This window comes from Aquila chrysaetos, assembly GCF_900496995.4.
Source record: "Aquila chrysaetos chrysaetos chromosome W unlocalized genomic scaffold, bAquChr1.4 W_unloc_4, whole genome shotgun sequence".
NCBI classification, from domain to species: domain Eukaryota; kingdom Metazoa; phylum Chordata; class Aves; order Accipitriformes; family Accipitridae; genus Aquila; species Aquila chrysaetos.
Genome location: NW_024470324.1, coordinates 1,597,605 through 1,624,139, shown reverse-complemented (window position 1 = coordinate 1,624,139; position 26,535 = coordinate 1,597,605). Strand labels below are relative to the sequence as shown.

The 26,535-nt window shown below is 45.3% G+C and overlaps 1 protein-coding gene and 1 long non-coding RNA gene across 3 annotated transcripts in view; one reads left to right on the top strand and one right to left on the bottom strand.

Annotated features, from left to right (window-relative positions):
* Positions 1-26,535, top strand: part of LOC121233033 (microtubule-associated serine/threonine-protein kinase 4-like) — a 235,285-nt gene that overhangs the window by 37,925 nt on the left and 170,825 nt on the right. The gene's annotated exons all lie outside the window — the stretch shown is intronic.
* On the bottom strand, positions 105-25,342 carry LOC121233036. The gene is made up of 3 exons (XR_005931833.1): positions 25,275-25,342; positions 13,135-13,140; positions 105-142 (listed from the first exon to the last, which is right to left on the bottom strand). It is a non-coding gene; the product is annotated as an uncharacterized LOC121233036 (long non-coding RNA).

Here is a 26,535-nt window from a genome sequence, read left to right as displayed (position 1 = left end):
AGGGATTGTGGAAAAGGAAAAGGAAAGAGAGAAGAAGACAGAGAGAGAAAAAGGAAGAGAGAAAGATTTCACCGGTCCTGGGTCCAGCGTTGGTTCAGTCAGCCGAGAGGTCCAGTCAGCCGAGGGGTCCAGTTCCAGTGGGCTTGCACGCCTGGGGCTTCAGTTTGTGTCCTTTTATCATCCTTGCCCCTCCTTCAGGCAGGCACCTGAACTCGTCAGGCTAATGAGCAGTTTGTGAGCCTTTGGGCTTGGGGGTCCTTTGGGGAGTAACTTCCCCTTCCCTGCAGACATGGTGGCCATTGTTTGATCTTTGTATCAGAACAGGGAGCTGCGCACCCTCCACCACGCCCTCCCCCTCCTGTTGCTGATGTCTGAGCTGATGGGCTTTTCACCTTGGTTCCTTGCTGTGCAGGGTTTGTCTTTAGGCAGAACTTGCCCCACCACAATGTTTGAGACATTAACTCTTTCAGTCTCTCACAGTCCCCCACGGGGTCACAAGTCCTGCCAGGAACCTGCTCCAGCACAGGCTCTCCCCGGGGTCACAGCCTCCTTTGGGCATCCACCTGCTCCAGCATGGGGTCCTCCACAGGCTGCAGGTGGGCATCTGCTCCACCATGGACCTCCATGGGTTGCAGGAGGACAGCCTGACTCACCATGGTTTTCACCACGGGCTGCAGGGGAATCTCTGCTCCGGCACCTGGAGCACCTCCTCCCCCTCCTTCTTTACTGACCTTGGTGTCTGCAGGGTTGTTTCTCTTACATGTTCTCACTCCTCTCTTCCGGCTGCTGTTGTGCAGCATTTTTTTCCCCTTTTTAAATATGTTATCGCAGAGGCGATACCACTGTCGCTGATTAGCTCGGTCTTGGCCAGCAGTGGGTCTGTCTTGGAGCCGGCTGGCATTGTGATGGGTTGACCCTGGCTGGTTGCCAGGTGCCCACCAAAGCCGTTCTATCACTCCCCCTCCTCAGCTGGACAGGGGAGAGAAAATATAACAAAGAGCTTGTGGGTTGAGATAAGGACAGGAGAGATATCACTCATCACTTACCGTCACGGGCAAAACAGACTCAACTTGGGGAAATTAACTCACTTTATTACAAATCAACCAGAGTAGGTTAATGAGAAATAAAACCAAATCTCAGAACACCTTCCCTCCACCCGTCCCTTCTTCCCGGGCACAACTTCACTCCCGGCTTCTCTACCAACCCCCCCAGCGGCACAGGGGGACGGGGAATGGGGTTTACGGTCAGTTCATCACACGTTGTTTTCTGCCGCTTCATCCTCCTCAGGGGGAGGACTCATCACACTCTTCCCTGCTCCAATGTGGCGTCCCACCCACGGGAGACAGTCCTCCACGAACTTCTCCAACGTGGGCCCTTCCCACGGGCTGCAGTTCTTCACGAACTGCTCCAGCATGGGTCCTTTCCACGGCGTGCAGTCCTTCAGGAGCACACTGCTCCAGCGTGGGTCCCCCACAGGGTCACAAGTCCTGCCAGAAAACCTGCTCCGTGGGCTCCTCTCTCCACAGATCCGCAGGTCCTGCCAGGAACCTGCTCCAGCGCAGGGTTCCCACGGGGTCACAGCCTCCTTCGGGAAACCCACCTGCTCCGGCGTGGGGTCCTCCACGGGCTACAGGTGGATATCTGCTCCACCGTGGACCTCCATGGACTGCAGGGGGACAGCCTGCCTCACCATGGTCTTCACCACGGGCCGCAGGGGAATCTCTGCTCCGGCGCCTGGAGCATCTCCTCCCCCTCCTTCTTCACTGACCTTGGTGTCCGCAGAGTTGTTTCTCTTACATGTTCTCACTCCTCTCTCCGGCTGCCGAATCTGCCTATCCCAACTTTTTTCCTTCTTAAAAATGTTATCACAGAGGCGTTACCGCTATCGCTGATTGGCTCGGCCTTGGCCGGCGGCAGGTCCATCTTAGAGCTGGCTGGTATTGGCTCTCTCTCGAACACAGGGGAAACTTCCAGCAACTTCTTACAGAAGCCACCCCTGTAACCCCCCCCTGCTACCAAAACCTTGCCACACAAAGCCAATACAGGTCTATTGGACATAGGGGAAGCTTCTAGCAGCTTCTCACAGAAGCCACCCCTCCAGCCCCCTGTGAGAGACTGAAAGAGTCCAAATGAAAAGATACAGCACCCATCTTCCGAAGTGAAGTTCTTGGGTTTCTGGTGGAGGGGTGGGACAGTATACATTCCCCCCGAAACCTTGACCACCCTTGAACAAGTGAAAAGGCCTGCAAATAAGAACGAACTCCAACATGCCTTAGGCCTGCTGGTGTTTTGGAGGAAACACATCCCTGACTTCTCTATCATAGCCCGACCCCTGTACGATCTACCATGCAAAAGGGTCTCTTGGGATTGGACCCCAGCCCATGAAGAAGCCTTAAAATTGCTAATTTTTGAAGCTGGGGTGTACCAGGCCTTGGGGCCAATTTATCCAACAGACCCACTCTGCATTGAATGGGGTTTTGCGATCCATGGGCTATCAATACATATGTGGCAACGTGGACCCGAAGGCCTGACTCGGCCTATTGGATTCTATTCACGTAGCTTTAAAGATGCAGAAAAACGATACTCAGTTTGGGAAAAGGGCCTCTTTGTGGTCAACCTAGCTTTGCAAGAGGCAGAAAAAATTATACGGCAACAACCAATTATCCTGAGAGGGCCCTTCAAGGTTTTAAAACCGATATTGATGGGAACCCCACCGCCTGTAGGAGTTGCACAGCGAGAAACCGTAAGGAAATGGTATGCACAGCTAGATCATTATTGTCACACACGCCGAATAAAAGAGGGAGCGCCTAAAACACTCCAAGTACAAGAACTGCCTGACACCCAATTAACTCAAGAACTTCCTCCCTCGTATATAAGACCTGCCCCTCCATTTGAATCTCATCTAAAAAATGTGTGGTTCACCGATGCATCTTCTAAAAGAGAGGGGAAGATCTGGAAATACCGAGCGGTAGCCCTGCATGTTGACTCAGGGGACCGAATCGTAACAGTAGGTGAGGGAAGTGCCCAGGTAGGGGAATTGATAGCGGTTTGGAGTGTGATAAAAAGAGAAGCTGAAAACGGAGAACCAGTACTCATTTATACGGATTCGTATGCAGTGTTTAAAGGGTGCACTGAGTGGCTCCCCTTCTGGGAACAGAATCAGTGGGAGGTTAACCGGGTACCCGTGTGGCAAAGAGAAAAATGGGAGGAGATTTTGAATATCGCCAAATAGGGAACTTCCTTGGTGGGATGGGTAGCTGCACACCAAGGGGGGAATTACCTGGCACACATCTGGAATAATCAGGTAGACTCTCTAACTTGCTTAGCTACGATGGCAGCAGAAGCTGAAGAAAAGGAGTGGGGACACTTGTGTCGTGGTTTAACCCCAGCCAGCAACTAAGCACCATGCAGCCGCTCACTTACTCCCCCCCCACCCAGTGGGATGGGGGAGAAAATCGGGAAAAGAAGTAAAACTCGTGGGTTGAGATAAGAATGGTTTAATAGAACAGAAAAGAAGAAACTAATAATGATAATGATAACACTAATAAAATGACAACAGCAATAATAAAAGGATTGGAATGTACAAATTATGCGCAGTGCAATTGCTCACCACCCGCCGATCGACACCCAGCTAGTCCTGGAGCGGCAATTCCCCACCCCCACTCCCCAGTTCCTATACTAGATGGGACGTCCCATGGTATGGAATACCCCTTTGGCCACTTTGGGTCAGCTGCCCTGGCTGTGTCCCCTCCCAACTTCTTGTGCCCCTCCAGCTTTCTTGCTGGCAGGGCATGAGAAGCTGAAAAATCCTTGACTTTAGTCTAAACACTACTGAGCAACAACTGAAAACATCAGTGTTATCAACATTCTTCTCATACTGAACTCAAAACATAGCACCGTACCAGCTACTAGGAAGACAGTTAACTCTATTCCAGCTGAAACCAGGACAACTTGTTAGAGTGGTTACATGTGAAGCATGGTCATTCAGGGGTTAAAGATCTTTTCAAAGAAGCCCGTGGCAGAGGTTGGCCTGTTACTCGGGAACTGTGTAATAGGATCATTTCTGCTTGTAGTCAGTGCTGGACCCGGCTAGAAAGACATCCCTTACAAGAACCCCCTCTCCACCTATGAGACGAGAAGGGACTCTGGGAGACTTGGCAAATTGATTATATAGGACCCTTCAAGAAGTCAGATGGGAAGCAATATGTTCTTGTTGCAGTGGAAGTGGTGTCGGGACTTACCCAAGCAGCAGCGGTTGCAAGAGCAACTGGAGACAATATGGTGAAAGGATTAAAGCTATGGTTCAGTTATCTGCCTAAACCCTAGTCAATCCAATCAGACAATGGTAGCCACTTTTCTGCCAGGGTGGTACAGGAGTGGGCAAAGGGCAAAGGAATACAGTGGGTATTTCACACCCTCTACTATCCTCAAGCTAATGGGATAGTGGAGAGGACAAACGGGTTGTTAAAGCGTATCCTTAGGCCCCACGATTCTGGATGGCCTGCACGGCTCCCTGATGCCATAGCGAAGGTGAACAGTCGCTGGGGAGTAAATGGATGTCCCAAACTCACTGCATTTTGCCCCAAACCCCCCTCCCTACTCCCGGGGGAAAGGGAAACAAAACACCCAGTAAAACCCTTATACTACCCAGGACAACCTGTTCTGGTGGACCTCCCAACAGTGGGAGAGGTGCCTCTAACCCTTAAAACTCCACTGAACACCTATTCATGCGTAGCTGCTGATGCACATGGAAAAGACCACCGAATCCACACGCGATGGATAACACTCTCGTTTTAATCTATGTATGTTTTATATTTGCATTTTGTAGAACCAAAGAGAAATGGAGAAAGACGACAAGAGACCCGTGTTAGTTGTAACTATATTAATTGTTATTTGTGTCATCGGTTTATTGTTATTTGTAATTTTTGTCTGTTATTATAGGGAAAGATGCTTTGGGGAGCCTTTTCCCTCATCCTGATCCTTTCCACTGGAGGACAGGGAAAAGATTCTCCAGATTTAGCTTGGAATTTGATTCAAGGTTTCATGCACCTCTGGAATGATACCAATTGAGGTGTTTGTACAAAAGAATTCAATTTGACCTCATTAATCTAAATATCACCAATCTTGTGAAACCCAAGTTGCTCCTGGAACAATGCTTCCAGGGGACCCTTCATGGCTACTATTCAAAGATTTATCTTCTTCCCTGAGGAGGGAACCTTGAATCTTGTGATGTTGTTAAAAGAACATGGGGTACACGGGATGTTAAATTTCACCGACGGAGAATGCTGTCTCACCATACACAACTCAACAACCTCCTCAGAAGAAGCATGAAAGAAGATGAGAGAAGTTACAGACAAGACTGGAAAACTTTCCCAAGCGATGCAACCTAGAGACTGGCTTAACAGAGGATCATTGCTGACCTCTCTCCTAATGTCCTTGGGACTCACGGGGTGGGGAAAATAGCTTGTTAGCATTGGACTCATGTCGTTATGTGGATTTTTTGTTCTTAATGGTTGGCTTTGCAATTGTTATACTGTTGCACTGTTCAAAGTTTATACTGTTTGAAGTTTTGTACATGTTCTCTCTCTCTCTCTCCTTGCTTTTAGCTTTCTTTATATCTAAATCACCAGCCTGGGAGAAGACTGTGGAGAATCCACGAAGATAATATAGACAATGTTTGAGCCACGGGGTAGTGTGAGAGACTGAAAGAGTTAATGTCTCAAACATTGTGGTGGGGCAAGTTCTGCTTAAAGACAAACCCTGCACAGCAAGGAACCAAGGTGAAAAGCCCATCAGCTCAGACATCAGCAACAGGAGGGGGAGGGCGTGGTGGAGGGTGCGCAGCTCCCTGTTCTGATACAAAGATCAAACAATGGCCACCATGTCTGCAGGGAAGGGGAAGTTACTCCCCAAAGGACCCCCAAGCCCAAAGGCTCACAAACTGCTCATTAGCCTGACGAGTTCAGGTGCCTGCCCGAAGGAGGGGCAAGGATGATAAAAGGACACAAACTGAAGCCCTGGGTGCGCAAGCCCACTGGGACTGGACCCCTCGGCTGACTGGACCCCTCAGCTGACTGAACCAACGCTGGACCCAGGACTGGTGAAATCTTTCTCTCTTCTTTTTTCTCTCTCTGTCTTCTTCTCTCTTTCCTTTTCCACAATCCCTACACCTCATCCGTTTCAAGACATAAACCGTTGACCAAGTCTGGGACTAAGAGTGGATCCAGCCGCCCTGGGCCCTTCTCTGAGGAGGAGTCTAGAAAGCAAGGGGGTCTGCTCTGAACCTCGTGACTCAGTGGGAGGGATCTCCTTCTTCCCTGAATTGATGTATATGGTTACACGGTTTACAGAAGTAGTCTTATGCCACTTCCTGTTGTGAGAAACCCTGCCACCTACTACCACGCCTCCCCAGTTCAGTTTGCTTCTGTCATGAATAAAATGTTTAACTGATCTTCTGGTGTTGTTTCACCTTAATTTAGCCCGAGGGAATTTCAAATTAAACACGACTCCCTGGTCTGTCCAGTCTGGGTCATGACAGGGACCCACACTGGAGCAGTGTGCTCCTGAAGGACTGCACCCCGTGGAAAGGACCCACGCTGGAGCAGTTTGTGAAGATCTGCAGCCCCTGGGAAGGACCCACATTGGAGAAGTTCATGGAGGACTGTCTCCCATGGGATGGACCCCATGCTGGAGCAGGGGAAGAGTGTGAGAAGTCCTCCCCCTGAGGAGGAAGGAGTGGCAGAGACAACATGTGATGAACTGTCCACAACCCCCATTCCGTGTACCCCTGTGCTGCTCGGGGGGAGGAGATAGAGAAATGGGGAGTGAAGTTGAGCCTGGGTAGAAGCGAGGGGTAGGGGGAAGGTGTTTTAAGATTTGGTTTTATTTCTCATTACCCTTCTCTGATTTGATTGGCAATAAATTAAATTAATTTCCCCAACCTGAGTCTGTTTTGCCTGTGACAGTAATTGGTTGAGTGATCTCTCCCTGTCCTTATCTTGATCCATGAGCGTTTTGTTATGTTTTCTCTGCCTTCTCCAGTTGAGGAGGGGGAGTGGTAGCACAGCTTGGTGGACACCTGGCATCCAGCCAAGATCAACTCACCACACCAATGATGTCTTAAAGTTGAGACCATGGATTGTCTGGTTGCTTACATTTCAACATGAGTTTGCAGAGGGATGGTTCCTACTGAACAAACAGCCTGTTCATGGAAGCTGCCATAGCTGACATTAATTGATGGCCTTTTTGGCAGGCTCAACAGACACCAATAGCCGAATGGGCTCAGTGAAAGGATTCACCCCCCCCCCCAAAAAAAAATGCTTCTAGGTGTTTAATTATTATTTAATGAAAAAACTTTAGCTCAGCTCACAGTGTGAGGGAATGAGAATATGGGTTTTAGTAAAGAGAGAGGGTCTTTTGTTTGCAAACTAAATTTCTGAACTGCAGTCAATGTGTACACGCTCAAATGTGGGGCGCTGATGGTGCCACCAGAGGTCTCATGGGAACATCTGTACCTAGCATTTGGGTTGAATGTTCATATTCAGGCTCCTAAGCAGTAAAAGGCATAGTTTTCAAGCACACATATTTTATCCAAAAATTAGTATTTTTTTAAGTGTTTTCTTTATTTCCTCAATTCCAGTGTATTAACTGCTTAAGCACTACTGAATACTTAAGTCCAAGCAAAAGACAGTACAGAATATTAATTGCAGAATGTTTATTGTATGGCAAGTGTGATACTTTAGTTATATAATGTTGCCTCTTGCTTTTTTTAAAAGTTCAGTTATAAAAAGAAACAGGACCATTTTCCTGTTGTTTGCATTAATTCATTTAAAGGAAAGGGTGCAAACATCTCATATTGCTTAGTTTAAAATTAGGCATTTATTGCAAATTTTTGGCGGTTCTCAGATGTGTAAGAGAAAAGGAGAGAGGGATAAACCACTGCAGTTAATGCCAAAGTGCCATAGAAGGGATGAAGCTCATTTCCCTCATGTTGCAGATGCTCAGTAGGCAACTGTGCTTCTTCATTTTAGTGCTTTCCAATCTGTAGATGTCTGTCCTCCCTTCTGGTTCTCAAGAGGTTAACTAATGGCAGTGCTCAGGAACTTCTGCTCTTACTGGGAGAGTATGTGTCTGCTGGAGAATGCTTTTCCCTCTTCTTTTTTTTTCTTTTTTTTTTTTTTCTCCTCTCCCTCCTTCCCCCTGGGCTGCAGCAAAAGGAGGTCTGGTTTTTTGTTGTTGTTTTGGAAGTTACTTTCAGAAATTTTCTGCTGAATTAAGTGGCTTAAGATGGTAACTCATGTAGCTGTACTATTTTACCATGATTCAAGCTGTTTTTTAAGGATCGTGTGGTCCCAGCAGTTGGGAGGGGAGTGCATTGGGGCGTGGGGGGGCTTCAAGATGCACCTTCACTGGGAAGCACTCTGCATGCCTGCTTCTGTTTCAAAACTGTGTGAAGCATTTGCTGCTTAAGTGATGATAGGCCTTATTAAAGTGGGATCAACAGTGATTTTGGTGAATACAGATGAACCCTGTCTATGCCCATGTGTGCATAGGCTGTGATCTCCCTGATAACTATGTGCTTCTCTTGAAGATGTGAAGTTTCTAGAAAAGGGAGTTTCAGTGTAAGAGGCATCAAGGCTTGCTGGGTTGGTATTCACGAACCTTCTTATTCCACAAGCAATTTTTCAGGTGATGGAGGCTGAGTCCTTGCATTGCAGCTCTGGGGCGTCCTGGGCCCAGCTGTGAAGGGGAGCCAGGCAGTTCCCCCACACTGAAGAGCAGCAGTGGCAATACCCTGGCAGACAGTTCTACTGTGAGGAGCTCCTGGTCAGTGCCGCCTCATGAGGAGTCCTGCAAGGTCTGGGGTAACTTGGCTAGAATTGTGGATGCATGTATCTACTTCCTCCAAGAAACTGGAAATACAGTGTGCCCAGTATGCTTACAGCACCTTTTACAAGAGAGATGAAGGGCTTTTTCTAACATGCTGACTGCAATCTCTGCCAGTCATGGTGGGGGTGTCAACAGCTAAGTGTCGCCAAACAGAACAATGGCATTTGAAGAGCTAGGCTAGTGTCTTACCTTCCCAAAATGTTTGCATTAAAAATCACATACGCATCTTTCTAAGGCAAGGATCCTTCTCTGAGTAATGCAATTTGAAACAAACAATAGTTTAGTAATTCATATAAGCTTGTTTTTAAGACAAGAAGGTGAGGTCAGGATATTTATGAGAGAAGACGAAGGAAAGGGTTTTTTAATTCTTTTTTTTTTAATTTTTCCTATGAGTGAGTTTACAGACTTTTATTTTAATGACATGTAATTTCTTTTAGTTTTTGTCCTGTTAAACTGTATTTTGCTCCTCTTCTGTTTAATCCTGGTTGTACAGTGCTGTGAAAAAGTTGCTTTGAAGTACTGAATAATGAGGTTCATGCAACATATTTTTTCAAAAATTTAATTTGGTGTTCCTTTACTTTTTCTGTTCTTGCATTCTCTTGTGGACCATCTTCTGCCAGAAGGTTAAAATTATGTATGTGCACGCATACACACATACATGGCTTGCTTTTTGGGTGTTGTCCTGGTTTCAGCTGGGATAGAGTTAATTGTCTTCCTAGTAGCTGGTACAGTGCTATGTTTTGAGTTCAGTATGAGAAGAATGTTGATAACACTGATGTTTTCAGTTGTTGCTAAGTAGTGTTTAGTCTAAAGTCAAGGAGTTTTCAGCTTCTCATGCCCAGCCAGTGAGAAAGCTGGAGGGACACAAGAAGTTGGCACAGGACACAGCCAGGGCAGCTGACCCAAAGTGGCCAAAGGGGTATTCCATACCATGTGATGTCACATCTAGTATATAAACTGGGGGGGGTGGGAATGGGGGATTGCCACTTGGGGACTAGCTGGGTGTCGATCGGCGGGTGGTGAGCAATTGCACTGCGCATCATTTGTACATTCCAATCCTTTTATTATTACTGTTGTCATTTTATTAGTGTTATCATTATCATTATTAGTTTCTTCTTTTCTGTTCTATTAAACTGTTCTTATCTCAACCCACGAGTTTTACTTCTTTTTCCCGATTTTCTCCCCCATCCCACTGGGTGGGGGGGGGAGTGAGTGAGCGGCTGCATGGTGCTTAGTTGCTGGCTGGGGTTAAACCACGACAGGTGTGATTATTTACAGATGAGCCGTAACCTTAATCTTTCTGGTGTGAATTAACTAAAAAGTTAAGTCTACCAGTTTCAGAAGAATCATGACTCCAGAAAAGGCAGAAGTCTCCTAGGAATAAGCATCAACAATGAGCTAGTAATAATCAAAATATTGTAAGATCCAATACAAGGTATAATTTGCACAATTCTAATTTTAAAATAGGAAAATTAAGACATAGATGGGTTGTAGAGGTTTCTAACAACTTAACGTCTTAGATTCTTTCTAGCAAGGGAAAGTAAGTTATTTAGCAGTTAGTCTGCAAGTATTTTACTTTTCAGTCAGAAAATAAATATTGATACAATGAAAAAGTGTCTTCTAGCTTCTTTAGTATCCTGCCCAATTAGGAGTAAGAAAATTCAGGCTCTTTTGTTCCTAGTAGGTTTGATCTGGGACTGTAGTTTTTCTTCCGTTAGGTGCATTGCTCTGGCATTGTTTCACCCATTCTCTCATTGAGTCTTTTCCCACTGGTAGCATTTGCTAAAGATTTAAAGATGACACATTTAATCATCATATGCTCCCCCATAGTTGTGGGAGGGTGAGAGCTCCCAAATTTAGCAAGGGAGGAAAGAAGCAGTCCTGTCTTTACTTGAAAAAGTAGTGAGTCCAAATGAATTGTTAGTATTTAATTATATGAGAAAGGAATTAGGTATAAATGCGAATTATTTTAGGGATTAAACCAGAAGAGAATTACTGGGTTTGAAAGTGAAACCATGTACAACCTCTACTTCAGACAGCTCCCAATTTCCTACCCTTGAATTTTATGATTTGATTATTTAGCTGCACTTCATCAAGATTATCTAAAAAAAAAAAGGGGGTAAAAAATAAAGTGTAATGTGTAGACTTTTGTTTTAATAAGACTCTGATCCTTTTTATGTGCAAGTAGCCTTGGTAACATAAATTATTTTGAAAGATACAAACAAATTGAGGAGGCTGAAAGGCAGGTGGAAGCAAAACTTCTGTAGCAAGAAGCTGTATTGGGTTTGTGTGGCAAGGTTTTGGTAGTGGGGAGGTTGCAGGGGTGGCTTCTGTGAGAAGCTGCTGGAAGCTTCCCCTATGTCCGACAGAGCCAATACCAGCCGGCTCTAAGACGGACCCACCGCTGGCCAAGGCCGAGCCAATCGGCAATAGTGGTAGCGCCTCTGGGATAACATATTTAGAGAAGGAAAAAAGTTGTGGGGCACACAGAAACTGCAGCCGGAGAGCGGAGTGAGAACATGTAAGAGAAACACTCCTGCAGACACCAAGGTCAGTGAAGAAGGAGGGGAAGGAGGTGCTCCAGGCGCGAGAGCAGAGATTCCCCTGCAGCCCGTGGTGAAGACCATGGTGAGGCAGGCTGTCTCCCTGCAGCCCAGGGAGGTCCACGGTGGAGCAGATATCCACCTGCAGCCCATGGAGGACCCCACACTGGAGCAGGTGGGTTCCCGAAGTAGGCTGTGACCCTGTGGGAAGCCCGCGCTGGAGCAGGTTCCTGGCAGGACCTGTGGAGAGAGGAGCCCATGGAGCAGGTTTTCTGGCAGGACTTGTGACCCCACGGAGGACCCACGCTCGAGCAGTGTGCTCCTGAAGGACTGCACGCCGTGGAAGGGACCCATGCTGGAGCAGTTCGTGAAGAACTGCAGCCCGTGGGAAGGACCCACATTGGAGAAGTTCGTGGAGGACTGTCTCCCGTGGGAGGGACCCCACACTGGAGCAGGGGAAGAGTGTGATGAGTCCTGCCCCTGAGGAGGATGAAGCAGCAGAGACAACGTGTGATGAACTGACCGTAAACCCCATTCCCCGTCCCCCTGTGCTGCTGGGGGGGGGGTAGGTATAGAATGCGGGAGTGAAGTTGTGCCTGGGAAGAAGGGAGGAGTGGAGGGAAGGTGTTTTGAGATTTGGTTTTATTTCTCATTACCCTACTCTGGTTGATTTGTAATAAATTATATTAATTTTCCCCAAGTTGAGTCTTTTTTGCCCGTGACAGTAATTGGCTGAGTGATCTCTCCCTGTCCTTATCTTGACCCACAAGCCCTTTGTTATATATTCTCTCCCCTGTCCAGCTGCGGAGGAGGGGGAGTGATAGAACAGCTTTGGTGGGCATCTGGCATCCAGCCAGGATCAATCCACCACACTTCAGTTTCAACTGTAGTTACAGAAAGCTCAGGGTATGAGCTTGGCTCCCTTGCAGTACTGAAACAGCCTGGGAAATTGGCTCTGGTTAGTCCTCGAATCTGGATGGATGTTGTTCAAAGGAAATATGGCTAGAACAGGACCTGTTTGTTTGTTGCTTTTGTTTGCTTGTTTGGATTTTTTTAAGGGGCAAAATGGGTAAAAGTTGCCAGTAGATGGGCTGTTCTGTTCAGTGTAAGTGTAGAAAAGGCTCTTGCTCTATACCTTAACTTCAGCTGGGGGTGGAAGAGCAAGGAGCTGATCCCCCAGCTACCTCCTTGCCTGAGTCTGGCTTCTTGGTGTTGAGAGCAGCAGCAGCTGCCACGGGACACCAGCCTAGCTCCCAAACTGGGGACAGAGCCAGTGGCAAGCACCATCTGTGACAGCGTCTGTGTTATAGTCTGGCAGACAGTGTTGCTGTTCATGAAGACAATAACTATGAATTCATAGGTTAGCTAGCTTCTTAACAAGTTATATTTAACTGAAATATAACTTAAACTTTTCTGTATAAACAAAGTGGCCACATCTCAAGTCTTGCTAGGGATAGCATGTTCCTCCTGAGGTAGTTTTCAGCTATGCAATTTTAACACCAGAGAAATTGTAACCACCTTTTATTATCCCTAGAGCCTTTACAGTAGCACTGGTTTTACATTATTAATCTCTCTTGTTTCTACATGGTCAGGCTTCACATTCTGGGTATGGCAATAGCTTAATTTCTCTGCACTTCTATTAGCAAATGCAACATTTTGTTTGCAGTCTCTCTTAAAATAGGAGTCCCTTTTTAATCTTTACCTTCAGCTAAACCACTGTATTACACTGTGATGGTTTCAGCCCAGCCGGTAACAAAGGACCACGCAGCCACTCACTCACTCCTCCCGCCCCCCTCCGGTGGGATAGGGAGGAGAATCGGAGGAGAGAAAAGGAAAAAAAAAAACAACCAGAACCTCGAGGGTTGAGATAAGGGCAGTTTACTGGGACAACACAAAAAAAAAAGAGAAGTTACAACAACAACGGTACTAATAAAAGAATATACAAAAGGAGTGAATGCACAGTGCAACTGCTCACCACCCGGAACCTGACGCTCCGCCACTTCCCCCACCGAAAGTTGGGAGAGCTCCCCCCAGCCCGCTCCCCATTTATATACTGAGCATGATGTCACATGGTATGGAATAGCTCCTTGGCTAGTTCAGGTCAGCTGCCCCAGCTATGCCCCCCCCCCACCTCCCAGGTTCCTGTGAAAATTAACTCTATCCCAGCTGAACCCAGGACATTATCCACCCCTTATTCTATACCATCTACATCATGCCCAGATCTTACATTTTCCAATTAACCACTACCACTTTCCTTGTCTTACATATATATATGTATATGAACCCCCCCCACGCACACACACACACACACAAATAGTATTCCCTTAGTCGATGGGCTATCCCTCTAATGTGTCCATCAATTTTATTTAGTCCATGACTTCGGGGCTCCATCTGTTGTAACAGTCCTTCAGGATAGGAGAGGATGTGAGGTGGTGGGTTGTTGTATGCTGCCTCTGGAACTTGCGGCTCGTACATTTGGTGCAACCCATGCCCTTGGTCTGCAGGTCGAAGATGTTGATCTTGGGGAAATTGCTGGGCGCCAGTTCAAGTTCTATCACTGTTGTACTTGGCTCAGTTTCAAAGTCCATCCTTCAGTCATTTGGGTAATTCTTACAGTAATACCCTTGATATGGCATATAGACACTATAGATACAATGACATACATTGGCAGGTTATTTAGCAGTTAATTATCATACAGCCTAATTCACTGGCTATTCTCTCCCAAAATCAAATCTCCCTGAGGTACACATTGAACTTCCCCATCCTTCTGCATCACCCACCAGGTGTACCCAGGTCCTTGAGCAAAAACAATCCCTTGGATGGGTTTGTCTCTGCTTGAGGGAGGACTAACCCAGACTGTCTTTCCTAACATACTCCTCATGTGCACTACAGGGACTTTATCTCCTTCTACACTATGTGGAAGTCTTGGTTGGGCGGGGCCAACCTGATTGGCAGATCCTCTAGTATTGACTAACCAGGTGGCTTTTGTTAAATGTGTATCCCAATGTTTGAAAGTTCCACCCTCCATTGCTCTCAATGTAGTTTTCAGCAGTCCATTGTATCGTTCAATTTTTCCGGAGGCTGGTGCGTGATAAGGGATGTGATATACCCACTCAATGCCATGTTCTTTGGCCCAGGTGTCTATGAGGTTGTTTCGGAAGTGAGTCCCGTTGTCCGACTCGATTCTTTCTGGGGTGCCGTATTGCCATAAGACTTTCTCTTCAAGGCCCAGGATAGTGTTCTGGGCAGTGGCGTGGGACACAGGATATGTTTCCAGCCATCCAGTGGTTGCTTCCACCATTGTAAGCACATGGCACTTGCCTTGGTGGGTTCGTGGGAGTGTGATATAGTCAATCTGCCAGGCCTCCCACTGTTTATATTTCAGGCATCACCCTCCATACGACAGGGGTTTTAGCCGCTTGGCTTGCTTAATTGCAGCACATGTTTCACATTCATGGATAACCTGTGCGATAGTGTCCATGGTCAAGTCCACCCCTCGATCACGAGCCCATCTATATGTTGCATCTCTTCCCTGATGGCCCAAGGTATCCTGGGCCCACTGAGCCATAAATAGCTCACCCCTATGTTGCCAGTCCAGGTCCACCTGAGCCACTTCAATCTTGGCAGCCTGATCCACCTGTTGGTTATTTTGATGTTCTTCAGTGGCCTGACTCTTGGGTACATGAGCATCTACGTGGCGTACTTTTACCACTAGCTTCTCTATCGGAACAGCAATATCTTGCCACAGTGCGGCAGCCCAGATGGGTTTACCTCTGTGCTGCCAGTTGCTCTGCTTCCATTGCTGTAGCCACCCCCACAGGGCATTTGCCACCATCCATGAGTCAGTATAGAGATAGAGCACTGGCCACTTTTCTCTTTCAACAATGTCTAACGCTAGCTGGATGGCTTTCACCTCTGCAAACTGACTCAATTCACCTTCTCCTTCAGCAGTTTCTGCGACTTGACATATAGGACTCCATACAGCAGCCTTCCACCTCCGATGTTTTCCCACAATGCGACAGGACCCATCAGTGAACAGGGCATATTGCCTCTCATTTTCTGGCAGTTTATTATACAGCGGGGCCTCTTCAGCCCGTGTCACCTCCTCCTCTGGCGACATTCCAAAATCTTTGCCTTCTGGCCAGTCCATGATCGCTTCCACAATTCCTGTGCGACTGGGGTTTCCTATGCGAGCCCGTTGTGTGATCAGTGCGGCCCACTTACTCCACGTGGCATCAGCCGCATGATGTGTAGAGGAGACTTTCCCTTTGAACATCCAGCCCAGCACTGGCAGTCGGGGTGCTAAGAGGAGCTGTGTTTCAGTACCAACCACTTCTGAGGCAGCTCAAACTCCTTCATATGCTGCCAATATCTCTTTTTCAGTTGGAGTATAGCGAGCCTCGGATCCTATGTATCCCCGACTCCAAAACCCCAGGGGTCAGCCTCGGGTCTCCCCGGGTGCTTTCTGCCAGAGGCTCCAGGTAGGGCCATTCTCTCCAGCTGCAGTGTAGAGCACATTTTTAACATCTTGTCCTGCCCTGACTGGCCCAAGGACTACTGCATGAACAATCTCCTGCTTAATTTGTTCAAAGGCTTGTCGTTGCTCCGGGCCCAATTTAAAATTGTTCTTCTTCTGGGTCACTTGATAGAGAGGGCTTACAATCAGACTGTAATTTGGAATATGCATTCTCCAAAAGCCCACAACACCTAAGAAGGCCTGTGTTTCCTTTTTATTAGTTGGTGGGGACATAGCTGCTATTTTGTTGATCACATCCATAGGGATCTGACGACGCCCGTCTTGCCATTTTATTCCTAAAAACTGGATCTCCTGTGCAGGTCCCTTGACCTTACTTTCTTTTATGGCAAAACCAGCCTTCAAAAGGATTTGGATTATTTTCTTCCCTTTCTCAAAAACTTCTTCTGCTGTGTTGCCCCATACAATGATGTCATCAATGTACTGCAGGTGCTCTGGAGCTTCACCTTTTTCCAGTGCAGCCTGGATCAGTCCATGGCAAATAGTGGGGCTGTGTTTCCACCCCTGGGGCAGTCAATTCCAGGTGTACTGGCTGCCCCTCCAAGTGAAAGCAAACTTTGGCCTGCACTCTGCTGCCAAAGGAATGGAGAAAAATGCATTAGCAATGTCAATTGTGGCATACCACTTAGCTGCCTTTAATTCCAGTTCATATTGAAGTTCTAACATACCTGGCACAGCAGCGCTCAGCAGTGGCGTGACTTCATTCAGCCCAGGATAATATACTGTTAGTCTCCATTCCCCATTAGATTTCCACACGGGCCATATGGGACTATTAAAGGGTGAGTGAGTCTTGCTGATCAGTCCTTGGCTCTCCAATTGGCAAATCAGCTTATGGATGGGGATCAGGGAGTCTCGGTTGGTGCGATATTGCCGCCGGTGCACCATCGTGGTAGCAATTGACACCTGTTGTTCTTCAACCCTCAGCAACCCCACAACCAAAGGGTCTTGAGAGAGACCAGGAAGGGTAGACAGCTGTTCAATCTCCTCCGTCTCCAATGCAGCTATACCAAAGGCCCAACGGTACCCTTTTGGGTCCTTGAAATACCCCCTCCTGAGATAATCTATACCAAGGATGCACGGGGCCTCTGGGCCAGTCACAATGGGGTGTTTATGCCAGTCATTCCCGGTTAGACTCATTTCAGCTTCCAATACAGTTAGCTCTTGGGATCCCCCTGTCACACCAGAGATACAGATGGGTTCTGCCCCTTTATAACTTGATGGCATTAGGGTGCATTGTGCACCAGTGTCTACTAGAGCCTTATATTCCTGTGGGTCTGATGTGCCAGGCCATTGAATCCACAGTGTCCAGTAGACTCGGTTGTCCCTTTCCTCCACCTGGCTGGAGGCAGGGCCCCTCTAATCCTGGTTAGAGTATCCGTTACTCACTTTTCGCACACGTGAATCAGAAGTCCCTTCAAGAGGATCAGCAATGAGATCAGCCCTTCTACTGCGTCTGGGGAAGTGCTCATGGGAAACTGGAGCAGCAGTTTTCCAAGAAGAATCCTCTTTTCTGGTTGCTTTTTCTCACAACTCCCGTACCCGTGCATCCAGGACTGAGGTAGGTTTTCCATCCCACTTTCTCATGTCCTCTCCATGGTCACGCAGGTAAAACCACAGGTTAGCCCGTCGTGTGTACTTTCTCTCTCCTCTCTCTTGGGCAGAGGAATGCTTACTCCCAATAGCTGCGATGCAGGCCTGTACAGGTGGGGAGGAAGACATATCCACTTTGAATTGTTGGAACTCTCGGGACAATTCCTCTACAGCCGAGACACAGGCCTGTAGGGAGGAAGAGAGACTTCCTTCGTATTGCTGGAGTTGGACAGCCAATTCGTCCACCGTTTGTCCATAGCCTTCTTTCCAGGACATTACTGCCAATGAGTTGGCATAGGTTGGTGGTGCACTTCGTAGAAACTTCCGCCACATGGGTTGTGTGCATTGGACTTCATCTGGATCTGTGGGTGACTGCGCATTTTCTGGATCATTATAAATCACCTCCAGCACGGCTAATTCCCTCAGGTACTGGAAACCTCTTTCCATGGTGGCCCACTTGCCTTGGTGACATGTAACTTCATCCTTGAAGGGGTATCTTTCCTTTACACCTGACAGAAGTCGCCTCCAGAGGCTGAGGACTTGTGTTTTTCTCCCAATCGCCTTGTCAATGCCCCCTTCCCTAGACAGAGATCCCAACTGCTTGGCTTCCTTACCCTCTAATTCCAAACTACTGGCCTCATTATCCCAGCATCGGAGCAGCCAGGTAACAATGTGCTCACCTGGGTGGCGGCTAAAATCTTTTCGCATGTCGCGCAACTCACTCAGGGATAGAGATCGGGTGATTATTTCAGGTTCTGCCTCTTCCTCCTGTTCTCGCGATGACCCTGGTTCATCTTCATCTCTCACTAAGCGAACTGATTTCTTTGTGTGTTTCTTTTTCTGTACAGGGGCAACTGATACTGGCACAGGTTGTTTCTCTGGTTTAGCTGCAGTGCCTGTCACCAGGGTAGGGGTAGCCACGCTGCCTGTTGCCGGGGTAGAGGTAGCCATGGTGCCTTTTGTCAGGGTAGGGGTAGCCATGGTGCCTGTTGCCCTGTTTTCCCCCTTTTCCCCCTGAGGGTGCTGGCTAATATCAAGCAGTGTTTGGTAGATACTGGCCAGAGCCCAGCACAGTGCAGTGAGTTGTGTGTCTCTGGAATAGCCACAGCATTTTCCTTTCAAATATTCTACCACTTCATGAGGGTTCTGTAGTTGTTCGGGAGTGAACTTCCAAGCCACTGGAGGTGAGAAGTTCTCTAGATACCTGCCCATATCCTCCCACATGCCGTGCCACCCATGAATATCCAGCTTTGGGGCAGATCTCTGGGTGGTACTCTTAAAGAACCTTTTTGTAGCCCTAAACAGGACCTGAAACATATTCAGGAGACATAGCACTAACAGCACACTGGCTTGCGCATCCCAAGGATATTCAAAGTTCTCAAAAGCTGTTGTAATTAGTCGGAAGGAGAGAAGGGAGGCAAACGGACGGGGGGAAGTATGCCCCCCTGACTTCCCCATGGATTGGGTGTAATTACCAATAAAATCCGATAGAAGGTGCCCAAAGTATGGAAATGATATCACTGCCTCATACAGATACCAGCTCAACCTCATGACCAGTGATGTAATCATTTCACAAGTCGACATTGCCCAGTACAGCACAATGATAATCCCAATCACTCTCCCAGAGGTGAGAAACGTAACTACAGGCAATACATAGAGCATATAAGAACTTAGAAAACGCCACCATGTAAACAAATGAACCAACATTGTGACTAGCATCTATTTATCTAATATAAGAAATGTGTATGACAAATTTGTTTCAACACGCTCTAGCCAGATCTGTCGTTATCTCAACCCTTCGTGCCCCACGTTGTGCGCCAAAAAGGACTGTCGTGGTTTCAGCCCAGCTGGTAACAAAGGACCACGCAGCCACTCGCTCACTCCTCCCGCCCCCCTCTGGTGGGATAGGGAGGAGAATCGGAGGAGAGAAAAGGAATACAAAACAAAACAAAAAAAACCAGAACCTCGAGGGTTGAGATAAGGGCAGTTTACTGGGACAACACACACAAAAAAAAAAAAAAAAAGTTACAACAACAGTACTAATAAAAGAGTATACAAAAGGAGTGATGCACAATGCAACTGCTTACCACCTGGAACCCGATGCTCCGCCACTTCCCCCATCGAAAGTCGAGAGAGCTCCCCCCAGCCTGCTCCCCATTTATATACTGAGCATGATGTCACATGGTATGGAATAGCTCCTTGGCTAGTTCAGGTCAGCTTCCCCGGCTATGCCCCCCCACCTCCCAGGTTCCTGTGAAAATTAACTCTATCCCAGCTGAACCCAGGACATACACTGATACCAAAATTAAGAAGCTGTGTTGCAGAGTAGCGTTGTGTTCAGCATAGCCTGTGAAAGGTGGTGAACTGTCATAATAGCTTACAGTCCAAATCCATCTTCATTATAAGTGTAAATATTAATAATTAAGGATGTTGACATGAAATTATTATAAATGATTAAAGCAGATGCCAAATTTCCCATGAAAACAATCGCAAGTGGTAATCTCTGTCAAGATAACCTTCTTTCTCTACTTTTTTTTTGGGAAAAAAGCAATTAACCTTTACTGCCAGTAGTTTGCTCACATATTAGCCCTCATTCTGAGGAAGAAGCTTCCATTTAAGTGCATACCTCTCGCTATTTTTGCATTTTCTTTATTACTCTTTCAGGAAACCTGCATTTAATATTTCAGCTCTGGATGAAGTACTGCCTGTCCTGAGTATGTGACTAAAGGAACTGCATTTCTGCTTCAACTTTTTATTCTGCTTAGTGTTTCAAAGAGCTTGTGGAGTGTAGCTCTATTTTAATGGCTATACTAGTACTTTTGTCTTGTGCATTGCTGGTTTCGATCTAGCAGTTCCCATCATCTCTGCCCAAACAGCTTTTGCCTGATACAGGAAGAATTGTGGCTATTTAAGGAGCAAGGTAATCAAGCTTTGTGCAACTGAATCGCATCTTTCAGCAGCTGTAGTTCACCCTTGCTTTGAGATTAACACGGTTCAGCACAAAGCACTTTTTATGTGGTGCCTCTATTTGTTTTATCATGAGTACTTCTCATGGGAAGTGTTGATCATATGTAGCAGCTGGGGAAGTGATTCAGAGGTTAGTATGTTGGGCCTGATACCAGAGCCAGGATGAAGGAAGAATTCCCCAGCAGTGAGATGTAGTGAGAAGTCAGGATAGGGAGGAGAGGTGTGAGTGTGCAGGAGCATCAGTGGCAGAGAGCAGGAGGTAAGGCAGAACCTGTCTGTTATAGATTTGGAAACCAAATAGGAAATTATGAATTGGATTCCAAGATAAGGAACAGTGCCAGTAGTCCAGGGCACTGCTGATACTGTGCAACGTAAACTACTTCCAGAGAGGTAGTGATCCAAGACTGTCACTGATCCAAGATCCAAGTTGTGGGCAACAGACTAAAGTCCAGGGAGAATCTTCCTGGGACAGAGAAGATGACAAAAGGCAAAAAATGTAAACTTTCTATTCTGTTTAAGTTTTGTGTACACCCCAAAGTTTGTTTATTATTGTTGAACATGACTGAATTTTTTTTTTCTTTCTCTCCTACTCTCTTTTCATCCTTGGAAAAAAATTTTTTCTTTCTCCTTTTTTCAGTGCTCTAAACCCTGTGTCTTATCTGCTGCCTGGCTTGCTGGTCTCTTCTCTGTGCCATGCAACCTGATCATAACATGAAATCCAAGGCTTAGAGAATTGCATTTTGAGGGTGTAGCACTGTGGTTTACCAAGGTTTATGTTTCCCTAAGTTACAATCCCTGTAGACTGTTCCTGCGCTGCTATAACTTTCCTGCAGACAAAGAGGCTTTCTTTCAAGGCTTGGTTTATCTTGTCAGATTTGAATGGGAGAAGAATAGTTTTATGAGGATAATAGAAGGGGAAAGTTACTTGACGTGTATAGAGATCTAGGGAAAATGATTTTGTCTGCAGAATGGCTTTAACTTCTGAGATTCTTTCGTATACGGAAGATTGCTGTTTCAAGGCTAAATACAGTTTGGTTAGTAATGCTTTGCTACCTCCTTAGTGGGACCCTGCTTCCCATTTGCGTTCTAGCAGCTTAGATCATCTTTCAAGGTTCCTTGGAGATTTTTTTCACCCACAAACAGCCTCTTCTATAATAGCATTATTCTGGGGGAGGAGTTGTGTTTCACGGGTTATACAGGATGGCTAACATTGTTTCAAAATCTTTGTGAAACAGCACTGAAAAAACAAAGCTACAGCAAGAGCTCTAGGATGGATTTGTCCTTTCATGCAGTGATTTACATCTTACCTTACTAGTAAGACAAATAGAGGAGACTTCATATTTTCTTATTTTCTGTTTCTCAATAGAACATTTCACTTGAGTGTGATTAAAAGATAAATTCTTCATACAGCTGCAGCCACATCTGAGTAAACAGCAAAGATTTTTTGAAATGGCAGTTGGGGGAAAGTTTTCTCATTATGCAAGATCTTGATATTGAAGGTAATGCCATTCTAGTCCCAAGAAATAATTCTTTTAAATAACAAAAAAAAAATCATGATAACTTGAATTAGAGTTCTTTGATAATGATTTGTAAAAAGGATTGCACTAACTTTACCTGAAGAATATGAAGTTTGGATTTTAATGTAGAAGGGAGTTACAAGGCAGTCATTTACTTACATAGGAAATTCTGGCAAAAGTGATATAACTCTCAATTTCTGCAGTTAAGGGCAAATGATTCCAATATACCTGTATCTGGAATCATCTTCGTAGCAAAATTAGTGACGGGTGCATGGGGTCTAGAATTTGTTGAAAGTCTTTTTTTTTTTTTTTTTTTGTTAGAAAAGGAGAATCATCCACTGCCTTTGAAATTTCTTTTTCTGGGAACGTATCCAGGGATTAGATGTTTAAAATGTATGCCCTCCTTCTGACAGGAGATGTGATGATCCTTTAGAGCCCAAATTTTGTCCATGCAAAGCTGCTTTAAAGTTCATAAGGGGTCTCTCAACCCCAGCCTGCACCACAGATGCTGTAGTGATATCATGACATCATCATAGATAGATGCAATCTGTGTGTCTAATGAATGTCTAATGTATACCAGAAATTTCTATTGGATTCAGTTTTGGCTTGAGGAATTGCAAATGAACAGTTAATCAAGCTTTTAAAAATAAGTGTAGCAGATAGTAAGGCTTGTCATAGTATGATATGAAAAAAAATTACCAAAAATACAATGACATTGCATGAAGCCAAAAGGAAGAATTTGGACCATTCTTAGATAAGAAAAGAATTGAACATTACTCTTCAGCTGGACAAAATTTAGAGATGGGGCAAAACAATACAACTTTGAAATTATTATCTAATGAAATATGGAATATTTGCTCAAGTTGTGTAGGTTAAATGCTGAGTACATTAAAAATACTTGTTACTACAAGTTTACTAACTGAGCTTAATCTAGACAGATTCCTAAAAACATATGTATATAATTTCATGTTTACAAGTTATCCCTGTTTGTTCAGCTTAGAAATTGCAGTGTGTCTCTTAAATAAGTTTTGTTTGACTTTTCCTGTGCTCTAAATGTGAATCTTGCAATCATTTTGTGCTTTCTTTTCTTACGTAGATCTGTGGTAATGATAAATATATACTCAGGAGTTAACTCATTGTTTAATTGATTATAATAATTGATATGACAATTTGTTGTGCAATTAATGTAAGTGAACATTACATTATACTCATTAAACAGTTGTGAATGGCACTACTGCTGCTTTGCAAAATGTTTTTCAAGGGGAGATTGGTCTTAGTGTTTGACCTTTTTTGCTTATTGCAGATATCTTCTCTACTGCTTTCTTATTCAACATTTCCTCTGCCTTTGGTTTTGTTTATTTTGGGGTTTTGTTTGTTTATTTTGGGGTTTTGGTCTTTTTCCTTGTCAGTATTACTTTGGATTACTTTTGAATCTGCTATTAAACTCCATCCTTTCTTTTGTGTTTTATTCAACTTACACCATATCAAGACTAATTAGTCTTGCTTTCTGGCTGTTATATAGAGACCATAATGTTATAAAATTTATCTTTAGAGACATCTAGGATGTCTATAATATGATCTGAATCTGCTTCTGTTGGAATTTATAAATTAAAACCTTTTTATTAATACAATAATTTTTTCCCCTTTTAGTGGTTTTGAGTTTTTCTAAACCTTTACAGAAAAAAAAATTCTAATTGCAGTGCTGTACACATTAGCATATGTATTTAAGTTTATACACAGTTATAATCTGTTTGGCTTCAAGATACTATTTTTCTTGTACATGAATGTTTGCAGTGTTAGGCATTTATATTTGTGAGAATATTCATTATAGTAGAAAGAGGAAATAAGAAAAGCACTTCTGCCAACAAATATTTTAAAATGGTATGGTGTATTTAAGAAAAACGTCTTTTTTCCAAAGTTTAATAGATGCGTTAATTTACTATTTATCTTGCCTAATGATCTCGTGATATGGGAAATTAGTGGCTTTGCAGATGAAAAATGTACGAGTAAAAAAATGCATTCATCTTAAGCATCACCTGTTCCATTGACAAAAGGCACAGATGATTTATAATTATAGCATCATTCTCAGACTGATAAATCATTGCTCTTCATGGCATGTGTTTTGGAGCTATAGCACGCTGTCCTGGTTTCGGCTGGGATAGAGTTAATTTTCTTTCTAGAAGCTGGTATAGTGTTATGTCTTGGATTCAGTATGAGAAGAATGTTGATAACACACTGATGTTTTCAGTTGTTGCTAAGTAATGTTTAGACTAAGTCAATGATTTTTCAGCTTCTCATGCCCAGCCAGCAAGAAGGCTGGAGGGGCACAAGAAGTTGGGAGGGGACACAGCCAGGACAGCTGACCCAAACTGGCCAAAGGGGTATTCCATACCATGTGACATCATGCCTAGTATATAAACTGGGGGGAGTTGGCCGGGGGGGATTGCTGCTCGGGAACTAACTGGGCATCAGTCAGCGAGCAGTGAAAAATTCCATTGTGCATCACTTATTTTGTATATTCCAATACTTTTATTATTATTATTATTGTCATTTTATTATTGTTATTATTATCATTATTAGTTTCTTCCTTTCTGTCCTATTAAACTGTTCTTATCTCAACCCACATGTTTTACCTTTTTCCTTCCGATTTTCTCCCACTGGGTGGGGGGGAGTGAGTGAGTGGCTGCGTGGTGCTTGTCACGTCCCAATTTTTCACCACGATGACTTGGGTTTGCTGATTCCCAGGTCAGGAAAAAAATGAAACGACACCAGGGATCCTTTAACTCACAAAACTCAATTTTTATTTGCTCACCACAAAAATTGGTATGCTCACAACAAAAATTGGCATGAAACTATGTCAGTAACCTGGGTAATATGCTAACCATACATCACTAAACATATACTACAGGCCTTGCATATTTGGGGACCAGTTCAGGGAAGACAATAAGGAGAGCCCTCCCGTTGAGTCCCGAGGTTCAGAGCAGACCCTCTTGCTTTCTAGACTCTCAGTCAGAAAGGAGCCTAGGGGTGGCTGGATCCACTCCTAGTCCCGGACTTGGTCAATGGTTTATGTCTAAAGGGATAAGGTGTAGGGATTACAGGGGGGGAGGAAGGGGGGAAAGGGAAAGGAGGGGAGGGGGAGAGAGGAGAAAGATGTCACCGGTCCTGGGTCCAACGTTGGTTCAGTCAGCCGAGAGGTCCAGTTCCCGTGGGCTTGCGCACCCAGGGCTTCACTTTGTGTCCTTTTATCATCCTTGCTCCTCCTTCAGGCGGGCACCTGAACTTGTCAGGCTAATGAGCAGTTTGTGAGCTTTTGGGCTTGGGAGTCGTTTGGGGAGTAACTTCCCCTTCCCTGCAGAACTGATCTTTCCCCATGCATAGTGAGCTGCTCTGCTCAGCATATCAGAACAGCGATATCAGAACAGGGAGCTGTGCACCCTCTGGCATGCCCTCCCCCTCCTGTTGCTGATGGGTGCTGATAGGCTTCTTTTCACCTGTGCTTCCTTGCTAGGCAGGGTTCCTTGTTATGCAGAGTTCCTCCTTAGGCAGAACTTGCCCCTCCACGATGTTTGAGACATTAACTCTTTCAGTCTCTCACAGTGCTTAGTTGCTGGCTGAGGTTAAACCGCGACAGTCCATTTTGGTGCCCACGTGGAGCATAAAGGGTTGAGATAACGACAAACCTGGCCAGAGCTTGTTAAAACAAATTTGTTACAAGCATTCATTATATTAGTTTAATAGTCGCTGGTCACAATGTCGATTTATGAGTTCTTAGAATTGTGGCGCTCATTTTTAGAGTTCTGTTATGTATCACCTCACTTGCTGTATGTACTCCCTTGATGTGCGGAAACAGACTCCACAATCAGTGAGATTGTAAAGTAGGTATGTTTATTCAGTGCTGGGCAGCACGGGGGTAGTCCCACCAAAGTCATGCCCGCCTGACTCGGCAGTTCGCTTCAAATTTATACAGTCAAGTGTTACATATACATGGAGTTTCGCAATACGCCTATACATAGGCATGATCTATCCCCACTTCATATTAAAATTAGTTCTAAAAAGTCACAAGGCCGGTCTTGGCTGGTTTTTGGGGTCGACTGCTGCTTCTTATCAGGGACTATCTCCTGCCCCAGCCAGCCTCAACAATGCAAACATCAAGCATCACTTCTCATCCCCTTGGGCCAACAATGCAAACGTTAAGCACCACTTCTCATCCTCTTGGGCCATGTTTACCTCTATTGAAATTTCTTTAACTTCATTATAAGCTAGATAATTATTAAACAGTTCTTATCTACATCCATATATCTACTGAGGTTCCTTTGGCTCCCCGTTTCACCTGTGCTGCTGCTTAGCATCCCTGGGAGGTGGATTAAGGTTTTCGCTTTGATGTACTGTGTAACACTGGTTTATGGTATGATAAAGTTATTGATTCTGGGATTAATCCAGTATTTAATCACACTGGATGTGAGGGCGATCTGGCTGCGACATCTGTCACCCC